Source organism: Staurois parvus, unplaced genomic scaffold, assembly GCF_062004578.1.
Source record: "Staurois parvus isolate SC_StPar_1 unplaced genomic scaffold, SC_StPar_1.0 ptg000575l, whole genome shotgun sequence".
NCBI lineage: Eukaryota > Metazoa > Chordata > Amphibia > Anura > Ranidae > Staurois > Staurois parvus.
Window position 1 is genome coordinate 193,877 of NW_028318371.1, and position 18,521 is coordinate 212,397.

Sequence of the window (18,521 nt, forward strand, 5' to 3'; positions counted from 1 at the left end):
TGATTGTCAGCCCCACCTAGTGGCCATGCTGTGATACTTTCTTGTTATTCATTCACAAAGAAAAGAGTAAATCAAGAAAGTATCACAGCATAGCCACTAGGTGGGGCTGACAATCATAAGAAATAGGATTTATTTTTTTTTGTTTCCTATGAGCATCAGCGCCATCTAGTGGCCACATGGGCTGGGGACAAAAAAAAATCAAATGTTATGCAGCTAATATCTAGATCAAATGTTATTCATTCACAAAGAAAACCGTAAATCATTTGATCTAGAGATTAGCTGCATACCAATTGATTTTTGTCCCCAGCCCATGTGGCCACTAGATGGCGCTGATGCTCAGAGAAAAAAAAACAATTTCCTATGATTACCAGCCCCCCCTAGTGGCCATACCGTTGTATTTTCTTGATTTATACTTTTCTTTGTGAATGAATAACATTTGATCTAGATATTAGCTGCATAACATTTGAACTTTGTCCCCAGCCCATGTGGCCACTAGATGGCGCTGATGCTCAGAGAAAAAAAAAATCCTATTTCCTATGATTGTCAGCTCCATCTAGTGGCCATATTGAGGCATCGTCCTGATTTACTCTATTCTTTGTGAATGAATAACATTCAACACGAAGAGAAAACAGCTGAGTAACATTTGATTTTGTCCCCAGCCCATGTGGCCACTAGATGGCGCTGATACTCATAGAAAAAAAATCCTATTTCCTATAATTGTCAGCCCCACCTAGTGGCCATGCTGTGATACTTTCTTGATTTACTCTTTTCTTTGTGAATGAATAACATTTGATCTAGATGTTAGCTGTGTAACATTTGATTTTTGTCCCCAGCCCATGTGGCCACTAGATGGCGCTGATGCTCATAGGAAAAATAACCTATTTCCTATGATTGTCAGCCCCACCTAGTGGCCATACTGTAGTGTTTTCCTGATTTATTTTTTTCTTTGTGAAGGAATAACATTTGATCTAGAGATTAGCTGCCTAACATTTGATTTTTGTCCCCTGCCTATGTGGCCACGAGATGGCGCTGATGCTTATAGAAAAAAAATAACCTATTTCCTATGATTGTCAGCCCCACCTAGTGGCCATACCGTGGTATCGCCCTGATTTACTCTATTCTTTGTGAATGAATAACATTCAACCTGGAGATAAAACAGCCCTGCAATTTTTGATTTTTGGCTCCAGTACCACATGGCCACTAGATGGAGCCGATGATCATGGGAAATACTTCCTATGATCGTCGCCCCTAGTGGCCATAATGCGGTATTTTCCTGATTCACTCTATTATTTGTGATTAAATAACATTCAACCAGGAGACAAAACGGTCGGGTAACCTTCGATGTCGTCCCTATTTTCACAGAAGGTCCAGGAAGAGGGGCGTTGGTGGAGTATTGGTGGATGGAGGGATTTGGTCGGGACACTCGGGAGGTGTGTATGGCCCGGCAGATGAATTGAATATATGCAGCAGGCGCTGACTGTGATATTTCTGTTCTGAACCATTTCCAGGGACAAACACTGGAAATCTGCATCCATCCCGCTGCGTTCCCCTCCCCCTCCCACCCGCCGTCTATCTACCCCGGGGGTAAACAGAGGCGCCGAGTCTCTTGCAGCTGCCGCGCCGCGCCCAGTACACAACCTGTTACCAGGAGGATCAACACAGGCTGCCCCACCCAGCTCGCTGCTGCTTAACCCTTCGCCTGCCAGATCGCCCGCCGCACCCCCACCCCCATTCTGCATAGGCTGCGTCCTTTATCGCCTTCCATGCATCACACTTGAAGTTGCCGTCTGCTTCATATTTTTTTTTTTTTTTTTTGTCATTTGCAAAGCAGTGTGCTGGCAAGATCTGAAGCAATAGAGAAACGGGAAGGTTCTGTTTGCACCACCGGAGTGCGCATGCGGTTCCACGTATTTTTAGGTGTAGGACAGCCCATTCGTTTCAAAAGAAGCTCCTGAAACTTTGGGGGAAGTGCGCCGCGCCAGAACGCGCGGTGTCGCAGGGCCGTGCGCTTTGGCGTTTGCAGATGCTTAGGAATTAACGGTGCCGCCGCCCGCGGTGCGATTTGCTCTGCGTTGTGGGAGGGCGGAATGCCCACAGCCAAAGATCCAGCCCAGGGACGGACTGCCCATTGGAGCACTCGGGCACTGTCCCCGGACCCGGGGTCAGTAGGGGGCAGGGGCGGACTGACCATTTGGAAACTCGGACACTGCCCGAGGGCCCGGGGTCAGTAGGGGGCACCATGAGATGCCCCTGGTACCTTTTTCATAGGCTTTTTTGAGTTTGGGCAAGGACACAGGGGCCCCATGATCTCCTATTGCCCGGGGGCCCCATGAGTTGTCAGTCCGCCCCTGGTAGGGGGCCCCATGAGATGTCCCTGGTACCTTTCATAGGCTTTTTTGGGTGTGGTTTGAGTTTGGGCAAGGACACAGGGTCCCCATGATCCCCTATTGCCCGGGGGCCCCATGAGTTGTCAGTCCGCCCCTGGTAGGGGGCCCCATGAGATGTCCCTGGTACCTTTCATAGGCTTTTTTGGGTGTGGTTTGAGTTTGGGCAAGGACACAGGGTCCCCATGATCCCCTATTGCCCGGGGGCCCCATGAGTTGTCAGTCCGCCCCTGGTAGGGGGCCCCATGAGATGTCCCTGGTACCTTTCATAGGCTTTTTTGGGTGTGGTTTGAGTTTGGGCAAGGACACAGGGTCCCCATGATCCCCTATTGCCCGGGGGCCCCATGAGTTGTCAGTCCGCCCCTGATCCAGCCATCTCATTACCGCGCCGCTGTTTTCCGATCCTTCCACCAGGAGGCGCAGGTCGGAGCGTACGATCAGGAGGGATGCGTGGGTGGCGCAAGCCAAGCACCACGTGATGGCGAGGACTGCCAGATGCACCGCGGAGCTAAGGCCGGCCACGCACGTGTAGATTTTAGGACGAGAATATTTGTAAGCAAAGTTGAACAATTCGATTGAACGGACGAATGTTGTGCAGAAATTTTGTCTTTTGCTTTTAATATTCGACGTTAACCGCTTCCCTATATTACTGCTACAGGGTGGCATGGCTGCGCAAAATCACGTATATATACACGTGATTTTGCATTTCCAGGTAGGGGGCACGTGTCCTACCCATGTCGCCATTTGCGGTCGCGGCTGTCAGTCACCGGGTCCCAGCCAGTAATTACTCGGCGGCACCCAGTGATTTCCAACGATCGCCGACAGGGAGGAGGACTGTTTTGCCTACTAACAGTCCTCCTCCCTGTCAGCTCAGGCACATTGCACAGCACAGCCATCTAGAGCAGTGTGATTACATTGAAGCACACAGACCCCGGTCCCTATGTAAAACACTCCCAGCACACAGTTAACCCTTTGATTGCCCCAGATGTTAACCCCTTCCTGCCCAGTGCCATTAGTACAGTGTCAGTGCTTTTTCTTAGCACTGATTACTGTATTGGTGTCACTGGGGTGTCAGTGGCAGTTAGTCAGTCCCCCCCCCCCCCAGTGTCAGAATGGCCACCGCAGTCCCGATATAAATCAATGATCGCCGCCATTACTAGTAAAAAAAAAAAAAAATAAATCCCAGTATATATACCGCCATTTGTAGACGCTATAACTTTCAGGTAACCAATTAATTTATACGTATTTGGATTTTTTTCAGAGCAAAGACACGGAGCAGAATACATTTTGGCTGAAATTTATGACCAAATTTGATATTTAACATTTTTTTCCTGGACATGTTTTATAGCAAAAAGTCCAAAATATAGTTTTTTTTCTCAAAATTGTCATTTTTTTTTTTATATAGCGCAAAAAATGCACAGGTGATCAAATACCACCAAAAAGTTCCATTTGTGGGGAAAAAAGTACGTAAATTTCATCTGGGTGCAGCGTTGCATGACCGCGTAATTGTCAGTTAAAGTAACGCAGTGCCGTATCGCAAAAAATGGCCTGGTCGGGAAGGGGGGGGGGGATCGTCTGGAGGGGGAGAGGTTCTGAACAATAACCACATACACTGACCGAAAATTCATTTGATCAAGAAAGATTTTCCTTTGAGTTTCCTTTTGAAGATGAACATCGATTTGACCCCCACTAATGATTAGAAAATCAATCTTGAAACGAAAATCTACACGTTTATGGCCAGCTTAAGCGCTCCATTGTCCAATCAACTGGAGAATGAATGCCCTTCCCCCGAGCATGAATGGTCTGCTGCATCACGTCCCTGCACACGCATGTTACCAATTGTGGCGCCATTTATTCATGATGGAACCCAATCATGGCACTGATGTGCGTTGTGGTGAGCTGCCTTTAACTACTTCAGGTCCGGACACTTCCCCCCCCCTTCCAGTCCGGACGCTTTCCCCCCCCTTCCAGTCCGGACGCTTTCCCCCCCTTCCAGTCCGGACGCTTTCCCCCCCTTCCAGTCCGGACGCTTTCCCCCCCTTCCAGTCTGGGCACTCCCCCCCCCCTTCCAGTCTGGGCACTCCCCCCCCCCTTCCAGTCTGGGCACTCCCTCCCCCCTTCCAGTCTGGGCACTCCCCCCCCCTTCCAGTCTGGGCACTCCCCCCCCCCCTTCCAGTCTGGGCACTCCCCCCCCCCCCCTTCCAGTCTGGATGCTTCCCCCCCCCCTCCTTCCAGTCTGGACGCTTTCCCTCCCTTCCAGTCCGGACGCTTCCCCCCCCCCCCTTCCAGTCTGGGCACTCCCCCCCCCCCTTCCAGACGCTTTCCCCCCCCCTTCCAGTCCGGACGCTTTCCCCCCCCTTCCAGTCTGGGCACTCCCCCCCCCCTTCCATTCTGGGCACTCCCCCCCCCCCCCCCTTCCAGTCCGGATGCTTTCCCCCCCCTTCCAGTCCGGACGCTTTCCCCCCCCCCTTCCAGTCCGGACGCTTTCCCCCCCCCCCCTTCCAGTCCGGACGCTTTCCCCCCCCCCTTCCAGTCTGAGCACACCCCCTCTTCCAGTCTGGGCACTCCCCCCTTCCAGTCTGGGCACTCCCCCCCCCCCCCTTCCAGTCTGGGCACTCCCCCCCCCCCCTTCCAGTCTGGACGCTTCCCCCCCCCCCCCTTCCAATTTTCAGCTTTCAGCACTATCACACTTTGAATGACAATTGCGCGGTCATGCAACACTGTACCCATAGGAATTTTTTAGCATTTTTTTGAGACAGATAAAGCTTTATTTTGGTGGTATTTATTCACCTCTGCGATGTTTATTTTTTTTGCTATGTAAATGAAATGTCCAAAAATTTAGAAAAAAAGTGTTTTTCTTATAAAATTTTGCAAATAATATTTCATCATAAATCCTGGCCAAAATGTATTCCGTTATATTTTTAGTAAAAAAAAAAATAATAACCCAAATTAGTTTATAACCAAAAATTATAATTTTTAAACTTTTTTTTTTTACTTTTTTATTTGTTTATATTTTTTTTTACATACTGTCACCCTAGCAGTCACCATGGTGACACTGTACTACTTGTGGGGGGTGATGAAGATTTTTTTTTTTTACACACTGATTTCTCCTAGTCGCTGGATGCATTCTTGCAGCCATTGAGAAATACTGTGGGAACTGTGATTGGTCACAGATTGTCACATGGTACAAGGCTGTTGTGAATATCCCTGTACCATGTGATCTTGGTGATCATTCACAGATTTCACTCGTAGTAAGCAATGATGTCAGAAGTGACATCTTGCTTTCTACTCTGCATGTGATCACTGATTGGCCAATCAGTGATCACATGATCGGGACCTCGCACAGAGGCCCCGTACAACGATCCGTGTTCCACTGTGTCTGGAGGAGGGAGCGCACACAAGCAGGGTGCGGGGAGGACGTTTATAAACGGTCACCCGGCCCTGCACTGCCACCGTCCAGCCGTTTATATACAACGGTCGGATGGGAAGTGGTTAAAGAAGAAGAGGGGGGGGAAAATTAACTGGAATGCATAAAAACTGCACCGGAACACGTCAAAAACATGCATCCGGAACGCATCTGGACTGGGTTTCTTTAGGGTCGGTTCACACTACAAATATGCACTCCGGATACGTTTTAGCTCACAGCTCCCACCACACGCCGTTCCGGTGCAGTTTTGATGCAGTTTGCTGTGTTCCAGTACTGTTATTTGCAGAAAAAAAAATGCTGCATGTTCTACTTTTTATTCTGCATCAGAAACTGACTGGAACTGACTGCACTGGTGTGAACTAGAGCCATTGGAATACATGGAAAACACTGCGCATGCATTTTTGATGCAGAACAAAAGCGCACTGAACTGCATCTGGTGTGAACTAGTCCTTAATGTGAAGGAAAAGAGAGAAGTAAAAATGAACTGGAATGCATAAAAAACTCACTGGAAAGCATACCAAACGCACCGGAACACGCCTAAAACACGCATGCAAAAACACATCCGGAATGCATCTGGACTTCATTTCTATAGTGTGAACCGGGCCTCAAATTGAAGAAAAAGAGAAGGGGAAAAATGAACTGAAACGCGGCAAAAACGCATTGGAACACGTAAAAACCGCGCATGCAGAAATGCATCCGGAACACATCAGAACTGGGTTTCTTTAGGGCCAGTTACCCACTACAAAAATTTACTCCGGATAAGATTTTTGCTCACAGTTCCCATCACACGCAGTTCCGGTGCAGTTTTGATGCAGTTTGTGATGTTCCAGTACAAGTTCTGTGCAGAAAAAATGCCGCATGTTCTACTTTTTATTCTGCATCAGAAACTGCCTGGAACTGACTGCACTGGTGTGAACTAGAGCCATTGGAATACATGGAAAACACTGTCCAGGCATTTTTGATGAAGAAAAAAAAACTGCACTGGACTGCATCTGGTGTGAACTAGTCCTCAGGGCCGGTTCACGCCACAATTTCTGCATTCCGGATGCACTGCACAATGTGCGTTTTTGATGCATTCCAGTGTATTTTTTTCTTCATCTTATTCAGGACATGTGCATTCCAGTGCATTTTTTTTATGCGTTTTGATGCGTTCCATACAGAAATAATGCGACATGTTCTATTTTTGTTAACTGCTCTGGAATGTACCGCACTGGTGGCCCCTAGGAGTACATGGAAAACACTGCGCATGCGTTTTTGCTTCAGAATAAAATGGCCCCGGACTGCATGTGGTGTGAAGCAGCGGGGAGCCCACTCCAACAAATGGGTTGCCCTATCACAAGGCGTGCGAATACGCAAAATAACGCCCCGCAACATGTCAACCCGGCCTTAAAGCTGAACTCCGCACACAAAAAGATTCCCATCAAACAGGATATCAGTCCACTCTGTGCGCACCAAATGCCTTCGCAAAGCCAGATATTACCTTGTAAAAGTAGCAGTGACATCACCACTGCGCTGTACATAGCCTGTGCAGAGAGCAGAGCTGTGGGAGGGGCCCGAATCAAGCTCCACCCACTACAGAGCATGCCAGGAGGAGGCAGAGACAAGAATCCCAGAATTGGAATAATCGTCTGGGAACAATAGGGTACCCACAGACCCGGGGATCACGGTCACCCGATCTGCAAATCCATCGCATGGCTGTGCTCCCCGAGACTGTCAGACAAATCTGCTGTCATATCATTGACGTCTGCAGGGACTCATCGGGGGAACGCAGATAACACGCATGCACTGAGGGCCACGGAACTGTTTTACAAATCTGAAGTCTATGGCCAGATTGAAGAGGATAATCTGCATTCAGTGGACAATTCTTCCTACAAGAATGCTTCCTGTATTATTTTTTTTTATTACTGTTAATAATAATAATAATAATAATATCGGTGTCCAGGGGCGGACTGACCATTTGGAAACTAGGGCACTGCCCGAGGGCCCGGGGTCAGTAGGGGGCCCCATGAGATGCCCCTGGTACCTTTTTCATCGGCTTTTTTGAGTTTGGGCAAGGACACAGGGGCCCCATGATCCCCTATTGCCCGGGGGCCCCATGAGTTGTCAGTCCGCCCCGTCAGTGTCTGATCCAACCAAAATCTGCCAATCGGTACACAATCCTCTCACTGTCGAGTCTCCTGAAGCTGACGACACAGAGGACAATTCTTCCTACAAAATGCCCCTCCCTGTAGTTATATTATTATCATTATTATTTTATTAATATTATATTATTATTATCGGTATCTGATCCAACCAAAATCTGCCAATCGGTACAGAATCCTCTCATTCTAGAGTTCCCAGAAGCCGGCTACACAGAGGACAATTCTTCCTACAAGATTGCTCCTCCCTGTATTTATATTGTTATATTATTATTGTTATTATTATTTTATTTATATTATTATTACAATTATTATTTTATTACTATTATTACAATTATTATTATTTTATTACAATTATTATTTTATGACTATTATTATTATTACAATTATTATTTTATGACTATTATTATTATTATTATTACAATTATTATTTTATTATTATTATTATTAATAATAATAATATTGGTGTCTGATCCAAACAAAATCTGCTAATCGGTGCAAAATCCTCTCATTGTTGAAGCCAGCAACACAGAGGACAATTCTTCCTACAAGACTGCTCCTCCCTGTATTTATATTGTTATATTATTATTGTTATTATTATTTTATTTATATTATTATTACTATTGTTATTATTATTTTATTTATATTATTATTACAATTATTATTTTATTACTATTATTACAATTATTATTATTTTATTACAATTATTATCATTACAATTATTATTTTATGACTATTATTATTATTACAATTATTATTTTATGACTATTATTATTATTATTATTATTATTATTATTATTATTATTATTACAATTATTATTTTATTATTATTATTATTATTAATAATAATAATATTGGTGTCTGATCCAAACAAAATCTGCTAATCGGTGCAAAATCCTCTCATTGTTGAAGCCAGCCACACAGAGGACAATTCTTCCTACAAGACTGCTCCTCCCTGTATTTATATTGTTATATTTATATTGTTATTATTATTTTATTTATATTATTATTACAATTATTATTTTATTTATATTATTATTACAATTATTATTTTATTACTATTATTACAATTATTATTATTTTATTACTATTATTATTACAATTATTATTTTATGACTATTATTATTATTATTATTATTATTATTACAATTATTATTTTATTATTATTATTATTATTATTATTTTATTACAATTATTATTTTATTACTATTATTACAATTATTATTATTTTATTACTATTATTATTACAATTATTATTTTATGACAATTCTTCCTACAAGACTGCTCCTCCCTGTATTTATATTGTTATATTATTATTGTTATTATTATTTTATTTATATTATTATTACTATTGTTATTATTATTTTATTTATATTATTATTACAATTATTATTTTATTACTATTATTACAATTATTATTATTTTATTACAATTATTATCATTACAATTATTATTTTATGACTATTATTATTATTACAATTATTATTTTATGACTATTATTATTATTATTATTATTATTACAATTATTATTTTATTATTATTATTATTATTAATAATAATAATAATATTGGTGTCTGATCCAAACAAAATCTGCTAATCGGTGCAAAATCCTCTCATTGTTGAAGCCAGCCACACAGAGGACAATTCTTCCTACAAGACTGCTTCTCTCTGTATTTATATTATTATTTTTTTTTTTTATTGTTAATATCATATTATTATTATTATTATTAATAATGGTGTCTGGTGTCTGATCCAACCAACATCTACCAACTGGTACAGAATCCTCTCATTGTTGAGTCCCCTGAAGCCGGCCACACGCGTTGCAATCTTTTCCTATCTATTGATCATAAATCTTTTCTCTGCAATGCCGCCACTCACAGCTTAAAGGATACAAAGGTAACAAATTGGACGTAATGTTTTCAGATGTAACTTTCCACATTTAAAATTTGCAGAATGTAACAGAACATGACATTTCACAGGAAAACAAGTACCATCGGGATTCCGCCGAGGGGGGGGGGGGGGGGGGGTCACGTGAATCAGCAAATCAGGATGGCGTCTGCGTTTTATAAAATGGGGGAATCGGCCACCAGCAAATATGTGAAACCGGTGAATCTGACAATCGCCCCAACAGATCGGTTAACCATCAGCTGAATGAAAACGCCAAGAGCCCCAATGTCGCCTCCTAGACTGTAGCGCTGACTTGGCAAGCACTGATCAAGACGCTGCAGCGAATGGCGTCCTAAAACTCTCCACCAATCAGCGTCCAATAAAAACTTTTTTTTTTTTTACCACGGTAGGGGTCTATTTCCATATTGCGGTGTGTGAGGGACCACGCACACATCTTGGTTCCTGTGCACGCGTGTTAATGTGCGCTGCGTTTATAAGTGGCCAATGCACAGGAATCGTCAAAAAAAAAAAGCGGATATGAAGTTTTTTTTTTCCCAATCCAGCACACCACAACGCACCACAGCGCATTACCATGCTTTGCGGCGTGCTGCGACACGTGTGCGTCTCAACTGCGCTTTTCATTAGTGCGTTGGGGGATGCCATTCAAAATGAACAGCACTGCAACGCACATCACGGAAGCTGACATGCACTCGTTACCAGGGGCGGACTGACCATTAGGAAACTAAGGCACGGCCCGAGGGCCCGGGGTCAGTAGGGGGCCCCATGAGTTGTCAGTCCGCCCCTGCTCGTTACGCAATGCAAGAATCACAAAACTGCGTTTTGGCTTCTATTCAAAGTGAATGGCCTGCCAGAGCGTCCTTGGGGCCCCTTTACATTTTCCACATTGACACGTGTGTTTCTCTGAAGTGTTGCTAAACCCACAACAGTACAATCAGTCTGTAGATTCAGTAAAGCATGCTTGTTATACTCATTGTGGAACCTAAGAGGTTAATCCTCTGCATTGTGTAAAAAGGTAATTTGATCCTTTCTTCTCTGATCCTCCTCTTGTTCAAATGTCCATGTCTTATCTACTGATAAGACAGACTGAACCCAAAGCCATTCTGCACATGCTGAGTTTGGTGTGTATTGCTAGAGAGGGTTTTTTTTCTTGGGAGAGTGCATGTGATCAGCACAGAGCCAATCAGCACTGTTCAGATAAAGGTCAGGGGTCCTGCATCCTCTTAGAGCAAAGTGAAAACTCCGGGGAGAGCGGATATAGTGAATGTGGGGTCCCGGGAGAGCGGATATAGTGAATGCGGGGTCCGGGGAGAGCGGATATAGTGAATGCGGGGACCGGGGAGAGCGGATATAGTGAATGGGGGGTCCGGGGAGAGCGGATATAGTGACTGCGGGGTCCGGGGAGAGCGGATATAGTGAATGCAGGGACCGGGGAGAGCGGATATAGTGAATGGGGGGTCCGGGGAGAGCGGATATAGTGACTGCGGGGTCCGGGGAGAGCGGATATAGTGAATGTAGGGTCCTGGGGCTAGTGAATGTGCAGGGTCTGAGGTTTAGTGAATACGGGGTCCGGGGTTTAGTAACAATTTAAGGCAGCCCAACACACCCTAATTATCTTTGCCAACTTCAACACGGATAGCACCGCAATGCAGCAAGGCTTGTAACAAGGAAGTAACGATTAGAGCCCCTGTCAGGTTCTTATTGCTGCCTGAGGAGATTCACCATCTCCATCCATCCGGGTGATTATGGTCACTGAGATAGGAAGTTATGGAAAACGTTGTCACCAGAACTGGAAAAAGAGCGAAATCCTCTAATGTGGTCACTAGTTCTGGTGACAACTGTTTAAGAGGGGGATTTGTCTCACATTGGGAGATTTCCCCTCACATCCTGTTGTGTCTCTGATACTGCAAATGAAGGAAAATCTCCCCAATGGGACAAAACAGGAAAAAAAATCAGCCTGACTGGGGTTCTAACCCTTCCTTACTATATTAAAAACTAAAAAAGGTTTTGGTTTTAGATACACTTCCATCTATGAAACATACACGGCTCAAAAAATTAAAGGAAGACTTTGTAATCAGAGTCTAGCATCAAATCAATGACACTCCTGGGATATGGATCTGGTCAGGTAAGTAGCAGAGGGGGTTGGTCATCAGTTTCAGCTGCTTTGGTGGTAATGAAATGAACAGGCGAACAAGATGGGCAACAATGAGACAACCCCCAAAACAGGAATGGTTTTACAGGTGGAGGCCACTGACATTTTTTCCCTACTCCTCTTTTCTGACTATTTTACACTCGTTTTGCATTTGGCTAGGGTCAGTGTCACTACTGGTAGCATGAGGCCATACCTGGACCCTACAGGGGTTGCAGAAGTAGTCCAACTCCTCCAGGATGGCACATCAATACCTACCATTGCCAGAAGGTTTCCTGTGTCTCCCAGCACAGTCTCAAGAGCATGGAGGAAATTCCAGGAGACAGGCAGTTATTCTAGGAGAGCTGGACAGGGTAGAAGGTCCTTAACCCATCAGCAGGACCGGTATCTGCTCCTTTGTGCAAGGAGGACCAGGAGGAGCCCTGCCAGAGCCCTACAAAATGACCTCCAGCAGGCCACTGGTGTGAATGTCTCTGACCAAACAATCAGAAACAGACTTCATGAGGGTGGCCTGAGGGCCCGACGTCCTCCAGTGGGCCCTGTGCTCACCGCCTGGCACCATAGAGCTTCATTAGCATTTGCCATTGAACCCCAGCCTTGGCAGGTCCACCACTGGCCCCCTGTGCTTTTCACAGATGAGAGCAGGTTCCCCCTGAGCACATGTGACAGACATGAAAGGGTCTGGAGAAGCCGTGGAGAACGTTCTGCTGCCTGTAACATGGTTCAGCATGACCGTTGTGGTGGTGGGTCAGTGATGGTCTGGGGAGGCATATCCATGGAGGGACACACAGACCTCTACAGGCTAGACAATGGCACCCTGACTGCCATTAGGTATGGGGATGAAATCCTTGGACCCATTGTCAGACCCTACGCTGGTGCAGTGGGTCCTGGGTTCCTCCTGGTGCGGCGGGTCCTGGGTTCTTCCTGGCGCAGGGGGTCCTGGGTTCCTCCTGGCGCAGTGGGTCCTGGTTTCCTCCGGCTGCCCGACAATGCCCGGCCTCATGTTCCTGGAGGATGAAGGAATTGATGCCATTGAATGGCCCCCACGCTCGCCTGACCTAAATCCAATAGAAGCCCTCTGGGATATCATGTTTCAGTCCATCCGACGCCGCCAGGTTGCACCTCAGACTGTCCAGGAGCTCAGTGATGCCCTGGTCCAGATCTGTGAGGAAATCCCCCAGGACACCATCCGTGGTCTCATTAGGAGCCTCTCCCGACGTTGTCAGGCATGCATACAAGCACGTGGGGACCATACAAACTACTGAGGACAGGGGCGGACTGACAACTCATGGGGCCCCCGGGCAATAGGTTATCATGGGGCCCCTGTGTCCTCGCCCACACTCAAAGCACACCCAAAAAACCCTATAAAAAGGTACCAGGGGCATTTCATGGGGCCCCCTACTTACCCCAGGCCCTCGGGCAGTGCTCGAGTGCTCGAATGGTCAGTCCACCCCTGACTGAGGACCATTCTGAGTTGCTGCAATGACATTTCCGCAAAATGGACTCGCCTGCTGCTTCATTTTTTCTCTTTGATTTTCGGGGTGTCTTTGATGGAAATGAAAATGATCGACCTACAGAGGACTGAATTCAAATGATGGGGCATCCTTACATTCCTCACACTTTACCCCGTCCATATCAGTATAGAGATCCAGCAGGAGATTCCTCCCCATTGAGATCTGATGGGTTTTCATTTTTTTGAGCAGTGTATGAATGTAGGCACTACTATAGGAGGTCTACTTATAAAACATTTGTTGGGAAATGTCACAGGGCTCATGAATTCTGACCATATTTTGCTTAATACTTTGGTTTACTGAGATCATCAGTTCCATCTAGTGGCCAAATTGTGGTATTTTAACAGAAATACCTCAATCAGGAAAAATACCGAATTATGGCCAATAGATGGAGCTGACAGTCATATTTCTAGTGACAACTGTCGAATAAATTTCTTCATTTTGGAGAGATTTCCTCTCACTTCGTGTTGTGTCTCTGGGACAGGAAGTGAAGGAATATTTCTACTGACAACTGTCTAAGGAGGGAGTTTCTTCATTTTGGAGAGATTTCTTCTCACTTCTTGTGTCTACAGAATAAAAAGTGAAATCTCTATAGTTGGAACACAAACATTGAGGACACATTGAAACTTAGGCGATCCATTGCGGTGCGTTGATGTGTTTTGTGGCATGTCCAAAGACATGCTGGGAGTTGAATTGCCTCCTATCAAAACTGACCCTAGTATGTGTACAGTGAAGGAAATGCGTATTTGCTCCCCGGCTGATTTTGAATGTTCGCCCCTCACAGAGAAATTATCGGTCTAAAAATCGAATGTTCGGTGTATTGTAACACTGGGGGCAAATACACATTTCCTTCACTGTATGTATGAATGTGAGTTAGGGACCTTAGATTGGACGCTCCTTAAGGGTTAGGGACTGATGTGAATGTACAATATATATGTAAAGCGCTGCATACATTGATGGCGATATATAAGTACCTGAAATAACATAAATAAAAATTGTGTTAATGTGTGTTGCATTAAGGCGGCCCATTCATTGTGAATAGGCTGCCAATGCACTAAAATGCGACGAATTTGCATTGTGGCATGCTGTGGCGTGTTGGGTGCCATTTACCATGGTCACGATGGGAAAAAAATATAGATGGGGTTCCCCTGCTCTATCTAAAATAAAAAAAGTTTGTCTTTAATGTGCGTATTTTTGCTGACAGACGTGTCTAAAATGGAGTTTAGGGATTTTATACGATGGCGACTGAGCGGTGCTCATCGGTTCACTTTTATGTTGGTTTTTTTTATTGTTACTATTTTTATAATTGTCGGTTTTCAGGTCTCATGGTGACTTTGCTCCTCAGACGTCACAGGTGGGGCGCCACTTCCTGGAAAAGGCGAATCCTTGCTGTACAAGTCATTCTGATTTTACATTTTTCCTGACATGTTTCTGCCTGTCGGAGAAATTTCAGAATTGCTGATGACACCCGTGCGTGAATAATTCCACCATCACAACTTACAGGGAGGGGACTGTGGAAGAGGTGTACCCCCCCACCCCCACCCCCATCCAGGTAATGTTCCCTTTAGGCATACCTCCTGACTGTCCCTATATTGGAATCAAATCCTCCCCCGTCTCTTGTTACACCTTAATTGTCTCTCTTCCTGATCTGAGATACAGACATCTAAAACAAAACAATACACTATAAGTGTTGTTATTTATACAAAAATTTGCAGAACTTTTCATCTTGTGAAACAGCATGTGCATGCATCCTGCACAGATGGGGGCAAAATCAGATGTTATCAGTCTATTTTCTTTCCAGGTCGAATGTTATTCATTCACAAAGAACAGAGTGAATCAGGAAAATACCGCATTATGGCCAGTAGATGGAGCTAAGTATTTCCTATGATCCTCAGCTCCATCTAGTGTCCGTAATGTGGTATTTTCCTGACACATTCTACTGTTTATGAACAAAAGAGGTAGAGAGTACATCCTTCATGTTAAAGTTGTCCCTCTTTGCCAGGGGCAGACTGACAACTCATGGGGCCCCCCGGGCAATAGGGGATCATGGGGCCCCTGTGTCCTTGCCCAAACTCAAAAAAGCCTATGAAAAATGTACCAGGGGCATATCATGGGGCCCCCTACTGACCCCGGGCCCTGGGGCAGTGCCCGAGTTTCCAAATGATCAGTCCGCCCCTGCTCTTTGCCATCTTGGGAAGTTGAGAGACATGGTTTCCCAAACTTTGGCCTATGGGCCTTATCCGACACGCTACAAGATTTTATCCTGCCCACAGCTAGGGTCAGTGGTGTATCCTTAATGTGCTCAGATGGAAGTTTCATGTCAGTAGAGGTTTCCATGGGGTCACGTTACAGTCTATGTCTATGAAGTCCACCATCACTGGAGGCCTCTCTAGGAAAACAGTTGGACAGACTGGTTGTTAAACCCAAACTGAGATCTTTTGTTTCCTAGATATAAGCAGATCTGGTATCTCCTGCTCCCCTCTCCTTTGATATAAGAAGTGGTATTTGAACCAGCTGAGCATTCATGTTTATGGATTGTGGCTCCAAGGTCATAAATCCTTCTGTGCCACCTTTATTAGAATAAAATGTTATACTCTGTATATTCTCTGCCATAAGACAAGGGTTCCATGGGCCACCTGTAGCTTGAGTCAGAGGTGTCTTCGAAATTCAGCCTCCATTACCAGCAAGAGTCTTGGTGGGCCTCCATCCTGGTGGGCAAATTCTACTTTAGTTCATAACTCTGCCCAGAGTGACTGATACACACACGTGTGTGACGGACTCCGGACACCCCGACTGGGTATCTCCACCAAGAAGCTGCTTCCCAAGCTCTAGGACACGAGGCAAGTGACTATAGCTGGAGCTACTACCAAGGAACTAGACAACACCCGTTTTTGGAGTAAACAAGAACTGAATTTATAATTTATAGCAATCCCATTTCATAACCCTGAACCCCCAGATGATATGATCCGAAAAGTGACATGTTCCTTGGATGGGGCCACCTTGGAGTGACAACTGGTTAAAGGTACCCGGGTACTGTTTGTAGACTAACCGGGCAACAGTTTTCATGGTTACCAAACCCCGGTGAGATGTAACACTGAAATTCCGAGGTTCCCAAGCAAGCTGCCTCTCAGTAACCAGCCCAGCCCATGTCCCACCAAAAGGAGAACATAGTCCCAAAAACAGCGACGTGGCAGGACAATGGGCCTTTGAAGCGACCCTAAGTAAAGTTAGCAGGTAAATTAACAAGAAAGAGACAATGGGGGGAGATTTACTAAAACTGGAGCACTCAGAATCTGGTGCAGTTGTGCATGGGAGCCAATCAGCTTCTAACTTCAGCTTGTTCAATGAAGCTTTGGCAATAAAACCTGGAATTTGATTGGTTTCTGTGCACGTCTGCACCAGATTTTGCATTGGAGCAAAAAAGTTAAAAAGTATCTATATTGTGGTACCATCCCAAACTTTCAATCAAAGCAGAAAAAAAAAGCAAACATAAGTAACCACACCTAAAAATATGTAAATTTTTTTATCTCGCTCAGAAAAAAGAGGGACTTTCTATGTACCTCACAATGGGATAAATATACTAAAAATCTATTAAAAATATAATATTTATTAATCCATCCAGTTAAAATAGACATTTTACTAAAAAACTATCAATATCACGGTGTAGCACCACCATGCAGTCTTTTGAGTTTGTGATGAATGAACAATATATATGAGCGATGGGTTTCGCTGCATTTGCTTCCTCAGGATTGAGATGAATCACTAGAATTAATAAAAATACAATAAGAGAATACAAAAATCATCTCAACTTTCATAGAACAACCAACTAGAAAACAAGTATGACAATAGCAAAAGTGGGGGTTCGGAAAGAAAGAAACAAACAAAAAAAAAAACACTCCCCAGTCATGTGCTGATAGGCAGAGGGGGTCCCAAACCTGAGGTGATCCGTGGGGGGACCAGAAAAAGAGAGAAGGAAAAAAGGGCGATAAAATATCCAAACATAAACAAAAGTTGTCCTGATTAACCACTTCCCGACTGACCTATCGCAGAAATACTGCTACAGGGTGGCACAGGTGCGCAAAATCATGTGTATATATACGATTTTGCACTTCTGGGTAGGGGGTGCACGCGCCCTATCTGCGCCGCCATTTGTGGCGGTGGCTGTCAATCACCGGGTCCCGGTCGGTAATTACTCGCCGGCGCCCTGTGATTACCAAGGATCACTGACGGGGAGGAGAACTGTTTTGTTTACAAACAGTTCTCCTCCCTGTCAGATTGGGCACACTGCTCTGGATAGCTGTGCACAGCACAGCCAACCAAAGCAGTGTGCTTACAGTGAAGCACACTGACACCACCCCCTAGTAAAACACTCTGAGCACACAGTTAACCCTTTGATCACCCCCATATTAACCCCTTCCTGCCCAGTGCCATTAGTACAGTGTCAGTGCTTTTTTTTTTAGCATTGATCACTGTATTGGTGTCACTGGGGAAGTCAGTTCCCCCCAGTGTCAGAATGTCCGTCGCAGTCCAGTATAAGTCGCTAATCGCCGCCATTACTAGTAAAAAATAAATTGTAAACGCTATAACTTTTACGTAAACCAATTAATTTACACGTATTGGGATTTTTTCTAGCAAAGACATGGAGCAGAATGCATTTTGGCATAAATTTATGACAAATTTTTTTTTTTTTTCTACTGGACTTATTTAATAGCAAAAAGTCAAAAATATTGTTTTTTTTCTCAAAATTGTCGGTCTTTTTTTTATAGCGCAAAGAAATAAAACCCGCACAGGCGATCAAATACCACTGAAAGAAAGTTAAATTCATGGGAAAAAAAGGATGTAAATTTCATTTGGGTGCAGCGTTGCATGACTGCGCAATTGTCAGTTAAAGTAACGCAGCACCGTAACGCAAAAAATGTCCTGGTCAGGAAGGGGGGGTAAATCCTCAGGAGGGCTGGTACCACTTACCTTAGCCATCTAAGACATTTTTTGTTTATGTTTAGGTAT